This window comes from Equus asinus, chromosome 9 (genome assembly GCF_041296235.1).
Source record: "Equus asinus isolate D_3611 breed Donkey chromosome 9, EquAss-T2T_v2, whole genome shotgun sequence".
Lineage (NCBI taxonomy): Eukaryota > Metazoa > Chordata > Mammalia > Perissodactyla > Equidae > Equus > Equus asinus.
Genome location: NC_091798.1, coordinates 4,707,151 through 4,714,815, shown reverse-complemented (window position 1 = coordinate 4,714,815; position 7,665 = coordinate 4,707,151). Strand labels below are relative to the sequence as shown.

The following is a 7,665-nucleotide window of genomic DNA, read 5'->3' as shown; positions in this document are numbered from 1 at the left end:
GCATCTCATCTGGGATAAAAAGGCACATATTGAGGTCCCTACTAGAGCAGGGGAAGCCCCACATTCATGGATCATTCGGTAAAATAAAGCATGGTTGTTCATTTATCCTGCAAATGTTCTTGACACTTCCACATGCCTGCCCTGTGCTAGGCCCAGGAGGTGTGGAAAGGAGACCAACCTAGTTTCCACCCTGGAGGAACTTACAGTCTTAGTGGGCAAACACACACACATATACACACGCACACAGAAAATAGAGGGTGTGGTTCAGATTCGGAGTTTTGTAAGTTGAGAAGTAATTCAACTGGCAAGTGAAGTGGGGAAGGTCATTTCAGGCGGAGGGGACAGTGTATGCAAACGCCTAGGGGTGGGAAAAACCATGTCAGGCACGGGAAGTAAGCATACATAATTGTTAACCCTCTACACCTGTCTGGGGTGCCCACGGGGGTCCAGGCAGGTAATGTAAATAAGGAAGATGGGGGCGGGGGGTGAAATGATAGGGAGCAGTAGGGACTGTGGGTACTAGGACCATGTGTTCCATTTAAACCTCTTTCTGGTACCAAAACAGGGCATGAGGCTATTGGAAGAATAAGCATAGTTAAAATGCCCATGTTACCTAAAGCAATCTACAGATTCAGTGCAATCCCAATCAGAATCCTGATGACATTCTTCACAGAAATAGAACACAGAATTCTAAAATTTATATTGAACAATAAAAGATCCCGAATAGCCAAAGCAATCCTGAGAAAAAAGAACAAAGCTGGAGGCATCACAATCCCAGACTTCAAAATATACTATAAAGTTATAGTAATCAAAGCAGTATGGTACTGGAAGAAAAACAGACACAAAGATCAATGGAACAGAATTGAGAGCCCAGAAATAAAACCACACATCTATGGACAGCTAATCTTTGACAAAGAAGCCAAGAACATACGGTGGAGAAAGGAAAGTCTCCTCAATAAATGATGTTGGAAAAACTGGACAGCCACATGCAGAAGAATGAAAGTAGACCGTTAGCTTATACCACACACAAAACTTAACTCAAAATGGATTAAAGACTTGAATGTAAGACCTGAAACCATAAAACTCCTAGAAGAAAATATAGACAGTACACTCTTCGACATGGGTCTTAGCAGTATCTTTTCGAATACCATGTCTACTTAGGCAAGGGAAACAAAAGAAGAATAAACAAGTGGGACTACATTGGACTAAAGAGCTTCTGCAAGACAAAGAAAACCATCAACAAAATGAAAAAACAACTCACCAACTGGAAGAAAATATTTGCAAATCATATATCTGATAAGGGATTAACTTCCAAAATATGTAAAGAACTCATACATCTCAACAACAAAAAGACAAACAACCCAATCAAAAAATGGGCAGAGTATATAAGCAGACATTTTTCCAAAGAAGATATATGTATGGCCAAAAGGCACATGAAAAGATGTTCAACATCACTCATCATTAGGGAAATGCAAGTCAAAACTACACTGAAGTATCACCTTACACCTGTCAGAATGGCTATAATTAACAAGACAAGAAATAACCAGTTTTGGAGAGGATGTGGAGAAAAGGGAACTTCCATACACTGCTGGTGGGAATGCAAACTGGTGCAGCCGCTATGGAAAACAGTATGGAGGTCCCTCAAAAAATTAAAAATAGAAACACCATAGGACCCAGCTATCCCACTGCTGGGTATCTATCCAAAGAGCTTGAAATCAACAATTCAAAGAGACTTTTGCACCCCTATGTCGGCTGCAACACCATTCACAATAGCCAAGATGTGGAAGCAACCCAAGTGCCCAATGACTGATGAATGGATAAAGAAGATGTGGTATGTCTATACAATGGAATACTACTCAGCCATAAAAAAAGACGTAATCATCCCATTTGCAACAACACAGATGGACCTCGAGGGTATTATGTTAAGTGAAATAAGCTAGGCAGAGAAAGACAAACACAGCATGATTTCACTCATTTGTGGAAGATAAACAAATACAGGGGCAAAGAGAACAGATTAGTGGTTACCAGAGGGGAAGGGGGTTGGGAGGTGGGAGAAAGGAGTAAAGGGACACATAGGTACGGTGACGGACAAAAACTAGACTATTGGTGGTGAGCACGATGTAGTTTATACAGAAACTGATAAATAATAATGTACACCTGAAATTACACAATGTTATAAACCATTATGACCTCAATAAAATAATTAAAGAGGAAAAAAAATGCTGTGCGGGTGAGGGTGGCCACAGAGCAGAGATCAATTAGGGGAGAGAGGACCCCCAAATTTATAAGAGCCTCTTTTTTAATAATTCAAGGTAGGTGTTTTACGTTTCATTCATTTGTCTGTTCTACAAACAGATCTTTCCTGGAAGCCCGGAGCACGGTGCTGCTGGGGACAGAGCTCTGCCTGGGGACGCCAGTGCTGACCTGGCAGCTGTGAGAAAGCCCGGCCCCTCCGGTGCTCTGAAAGGTACAGGGCAGCAGTCCCAGTGCACGCTGGCCCACTGCCCAACCCGAGCCTCTGCTTTTGTTGGGGTCATTTCCCCTGTGGAATCCCGGAGGGGAGGCTGCCCTCGCAGCCCCGGCCAGCCTGGCTGGGAAGCTTGGCCTGGGGCATGAAGGCTGGGTGGTGACTCAGAGAAGTGGGACAGCAGGGAATTCATTAGGTAAGTATTTCAGGCTCTGTGGGCCACAGAATCTCTCTCTGTCACATCTTCTTTTTGTTTTCTTTTGTGTTTTACAATCCTTTAAAGATATGAAAACCATGCTTAGCTTGCTGGGCATAGAAAACCAAGTCTGCGGCAGGGTTTGGCCTGTGGGCGGAGGTTTGTTGACCCTTGTTCTGATGGAAGCCCTCAGCCCCGGGCTGCCACGGAGTTAAACCCTCAGGAGAGGAAGGCCCTGTTGGTCCAGTATGGGGTATAGAGCCCACCCCTCCTTCAGCTGCTGTTGGCAGGAGTGAGGAGCTCACACACTCAGTAGGAAGTCTAGAGAAGCAGGCTCAGGAGACCAGCGGGGTCCACAGGAGATGGAGTGCAGAGCCCTTCTTGACACGCCAGAGGCCTCCCCACGCTGCACAAGGATCCCTTGGCCCGCAGAGGGCCAGGTCTGGATGCTATTCCTAGAAATATGAGTGCATGCTGCTGGCCCTGTCCTGCAGCCCTGTCCAGGGGCCCCGGGGGAAGGACCCCTGAGCATGGGGAACTCAAGGCTTCCCAGAGCACATCCTCCTGGGAGGGGTGTTCTAATGCAGGCGAGGGGAGCACAGAATTGTCTGGATTGCTCACTTGAGCCGCCATGGTGACTGAGGACACCTGGGGGTCGGAGGTCAGCATAGAGCCTGCCTGGTGAGGCTGTGTTCTTCTGAGGGGCCTTTGCCCAACCCTGTCCTCACCGATGATTCTTCAGGATCTCTTGGCGTAAATTTCACCTCTGTGCCCCGGCAGATATGCCCTTCACCCCTCCCTCTGCCCTGTGCCCCCAGGGGCTGGCCTTCATCAGAGTCCCAGGTCCTCTGGCTCTGGTTGGCTCTGGCCAGCGGGAGACAACCAGCAGCAGGTCTGGGGAGGGAAGGGTGTGGTCAGGACATTCACCCTCTCCCCCAGGCTTCAGGTTCTCTCTGGTGGCGGCTCATAGCTGCCCTGTCTGAGGCCGGCCCCCTCAGGTCTGGAGTGGGTTATGCTGTGGCTGAGCACCCCCGTGGCTGACGTGCCTTGTGGGTCTCCTTAACCCTGCACACCCCTGCAGGAAACGCTCTGAATCACCCTGTCCAAGGGCACGGCCCAGGGTGACTGCTGCCTGAGTTTGCCTGGGACTGTGCTGGTTTTAGCACTGAAGTGCCCGGTGCCAGGGAATCCCTCAGTCCTGGGATGGTTGGTCACTCTAGATGCCACCGATTCCTGCAGAGGCTCTGGTGCCACATTCTTGTTTCCTCACCCTCTTGTCTGCTAAGCCGAGGTTAAGAAGGGCCCAGGAAGTGCTCTGGACTTCCAGTTTCTCGTGACCAATTAAAGAGTTGGCAATCCTGGCCCCGCTCCGAGGGGCAACAGCTGCCTGGCACTGAGGATGGCTGTGTCCTTTGAGGGGCTTGCCGCCCATCTTCTCCCTGTCACCCTCCTCGGCTGATGCTGGTTGTCCCACCTGCCTGGGTTTCCCACCTGTCCCCGCAGGCAGCTGAGCCGGCCCCTCCACATGTTGCTGCTGTCCGACAGCTCCCAGGGACAGGGGCAGGTAGAGGAGGGGGCTCTCCGAGGGTGGTGGCTAACGCCCCCTCCAAGTTGTCCAGTCTGGCAGTGGCATTTGGCTATGATTCTTAGAGCCCAGGGCAGGGACAGAGGGTGAAGCTTGGGCTCCCAGACTCCTCTGATGTCCCTCTCCATCAGACAGTGAAGACGGGGTGCTTCTGGGTGGGCCATGCAGACAGGGCAATGAGGGCATTTTTATGCAAGTGTCACTCCAGACCCACAGGGCAGGGGGCCCGGCCCGGAGTGTGCCTGGAGCCCCTCCTGTGCCATGTGTGGCCTTGTTTCCCTGTCTGTTGAGGCAGCTGGGTCATGAGACCTTCCCAGACTTTGCTGGTGCTAGGAGGAGGCTTCAGGGAGGGCCTGCCTGGGTGTCAGTAGGCATGCCAGCAATGGTGACTTCTGGAGTGACCAGGGGACAGAGGGGACATCAGGGCCTGTTTCCCTCCCCTCTAGGATCACACCTGGATTCCCCTTCTCTTCTCTCAGCCTGGTGGGTCACCTGGGGCTGGCTTGTCCCCTGGCTGCTGGGGTGGGCACATGACCCAGGCCTGGAGAATGAAGGGCAGGGGGATTGGATCTGTGCTGGGCAAGGGACCTGAATCAGGCCCTCGAGAACCAGCGAGTGTCTTCTTGGAGGAGTTTTGTTGGATTCATCAGAAGAGGGGCTTTCTTTCTAGTGAAGTTACTGAGGTATTAAAACGTGGCCAGCTTGACCCCAAGTAGGGAGAATCCAGGAGAGGAGACAAAATAGAGAAAAGCAGATCTGTGCACCTGGATCCAGCCCTACCTGAAGGCATTCACGACTGGACTTCTCAGGTATTTTGTCCTTGCTTGGGTGGGGGCCCTGGTTTACCTGGTGAGGTTGACCCTTGCCCCCAGGGACTACTGCACTGTTTGCCCCCTCCCCAGCCCCTACTGCCCCACACTTGGCCATGTTTGGGGGCCTCCAGGTGGTCTGCCAGTCACTGAGTAGGCGTTCATTACCTTCATGTGCAGTGCCCTGCAGGAGTGGGTCCTTCCTGTGACGTGGTCCTCCAAGCATTTATCTTTGTGAAATTCCTTGAGGTTTCTCACTAGATGTGGGTAGCACAATGGCCTGTTTATATAACCTGTGAGCTGATTGTTATCATAATTCCTACCTTCTGTGGAGTGTGGGGAGTGGGTGCCCAGGACACCGGCCTGAGATCGCCGGAGGGCTCGCCCACCTGGGTCTGCTGCTGGTCTGCTTGGCTTTGGCATAAGGTAGTCCTTGCCTGGGCTGGAGATTTCCTCTTCCTGGCCTGAGCTGACAGTAAGGGGCCTTGATGCTTCCAGGAGAGAAAACGCCTCCTTCAAACAAGACAACGGGCCGGTAAAGCCAGGCTCCGTTCATGTTCATGTTCATGTTCATGTTCATGTTCTGGAGTAACTTGGCCCATCTACAAAAACCATCTTTCTTTCTTGTAAACGGAAACCAGAGTGTGCAGTTTTTCACTTCCCTTCTTAACAATATTATATTTAGAAAATCTTTTTGATTTTGGCAGATACGCACACTCACACACAGACTTTTTTTTTGTTATGAAAAATTTCAAAAGTAGTCTGATGAACCCCATGTACTCATCACTCAGAGTCAACAATGACCGACATTTAATGGATCTTGTCTCGCCTGTCACTCCAGGTTTTGTTTCGTTGGAATAAGTCCTGATATGGTTTGAATCGTTAATAATTCGTTATGTGTATTTACAGATAAAGGCTCTTATGACTGCAATATGAGGATCACACCAAACAAAATTAATGGTAATACCGTAATATTATCTGACACTCACCTTATATTCCATATTGATTTATATTAAAATAGATTCAATATTCCTCAGTTGTCTCAAAAATGTCTTTTTAGAGTTGTTGATTCAAATCAGGATGCCAACAGCTCCAAGCAGGCAGGAGGCTGTGCGGGGACCATTCGCAGCTGGAAAATCAGCAGTCCCAGAGCCTGGAGCGGCAGGAGGTGGGGGACAAGGGAGGATGGAGATGCCAGGGCAGGCCAGAAGGCTCCGGGAGAGCAGAGAGGCTCTGGCCCCGGAGCGGGGCTGGCGAGGTGTGAGCCCTGGCTCTCTGCAGCCTCGTGGTGGGGACTTGAACAAGGCTTTCTCTTCTTCCACAGGATGGAGATAGCAGAAACTTTCACGCACTGCCTGAGAGTGTGTCAGTGGGTACAAGCTGCTAGAGAGAAATTTGGTAACGTCTATCAACAGGGCACCGGTTACATGAAGAATGGAGCATTCCTGTCGTGAAATGTAGCCCTGAGAATCAGGGGGCAGCCCATGTGTGTGCAGGTGTGCTGTTGAGCAGAAAAGGAGGCTACAACAATGCCATGCAGTGTGTAATTCTCCCTGTGCTTTGTTTTATATGTAACACCTTTATTGAGATATAATGTACATGCCATACTAGCCACGCATCTAAGGCATAAGATTCTAAGGTTTTTAGTATAGTCACAGGGTTGTGTGACCCACAATCAACTTCAGAACATTTTCATCATCCTCCTGCAAAAAGAGATCAAGAGCCTCCAAGCCTAGCCGGAACGGCTTCTTGTCTAAGGGGCCTGGTGCTCCTGGGGAGCATGGAGCCAGCCCCTCGCCTGGGAGGAGCAGTGTGGGCCTCCTGTCCTGCCTGCAAAGTGAGGGGCTGCAGGCCTGTGACTCAGGCCTCTGCTTGCACTGTGAGCCGAGGGCTGTGGAGGCACGTGCAGGCCCTCTGGGAACCATGTCCCTGAGTGCCAGGGCCCTCAAATTCCTTGGAGGGACAGTGCCCACAGAGGGGTGATGGGGCCCTGCCTCCCCTCCACCACCAGCTCCTCTCAGTGGTCCCCGGAACCCCTCCCACCCACTCCTGCCCACTGAGCTGAGATCGTGGTTCTCTTGGCTCAGCCCGCCCACTGAGGCCCAGGGGGGCTCCCTGTACTCTAGGGGCGCAAACTGTCTCCTGTCAGGAAGCTGACCAATCTTGGTCTGCTGAGTGAAATGCTTGGGATCTTCTCTGGAGTCTGCAGGTGTTGGTGGACAAAAATAACTGAAAATAGGTGACATCTGCACTCCCAGCCCTCCAGCCCAGCATGTCCATGTGCACAGAGGGAATCACGGCAGAGGTACTGGTAACAAGAGGCCGCAGAAGCCTTTCCTGGAAGGGGCACGATAACCCTGTCTTAGCGCCTACTGACCCTAAAGACACGCGCAGGTCATGGGGACGGCCCCTTCCAGGGATTCTGGCCATTGTGCGGCTTTGTGCAGGTGCCTTCCACACCTGGCTGACTGAAGATACTTTGGCATGCGACACTGTGTTCTCTCATGTGCAGTCCAGAAATCCCTGTACTCCTCTGACCAGGGCACCTCGACGGCTCATTGTGATGGGACCCCCTAGGTCTCCACCGAGCACAGGGCTCTGGGTGGGC

At 51.0% G+C, this 7,665-nt stretch overlaps 1 long non-coding RNA gene across 1 annotated transcript; it reads left to right on the top strand.

Annotated features, from left to right (window-relative positions):
* The first annotated feature begins 2,355 nt into the window (after positions 1-2,355).
* LOC123288798 (uncharacterized) lies at positions 2,356-6,602 on the top strand. The gene is made up of 5 exons (XR_006532326.2): positions 2,356-2,663; positions 4,919-5,057; positions 5,967-6,017; positions 6,118-6,225; positions 6,382-6,602. It is a non-coding gene; the product is annotated as an uncharacterized lncRNA (long non-coding RNA).
* The last annotated feature ends 1,063 nt before the right edge of the window (positions 6,603-7,665 follow it).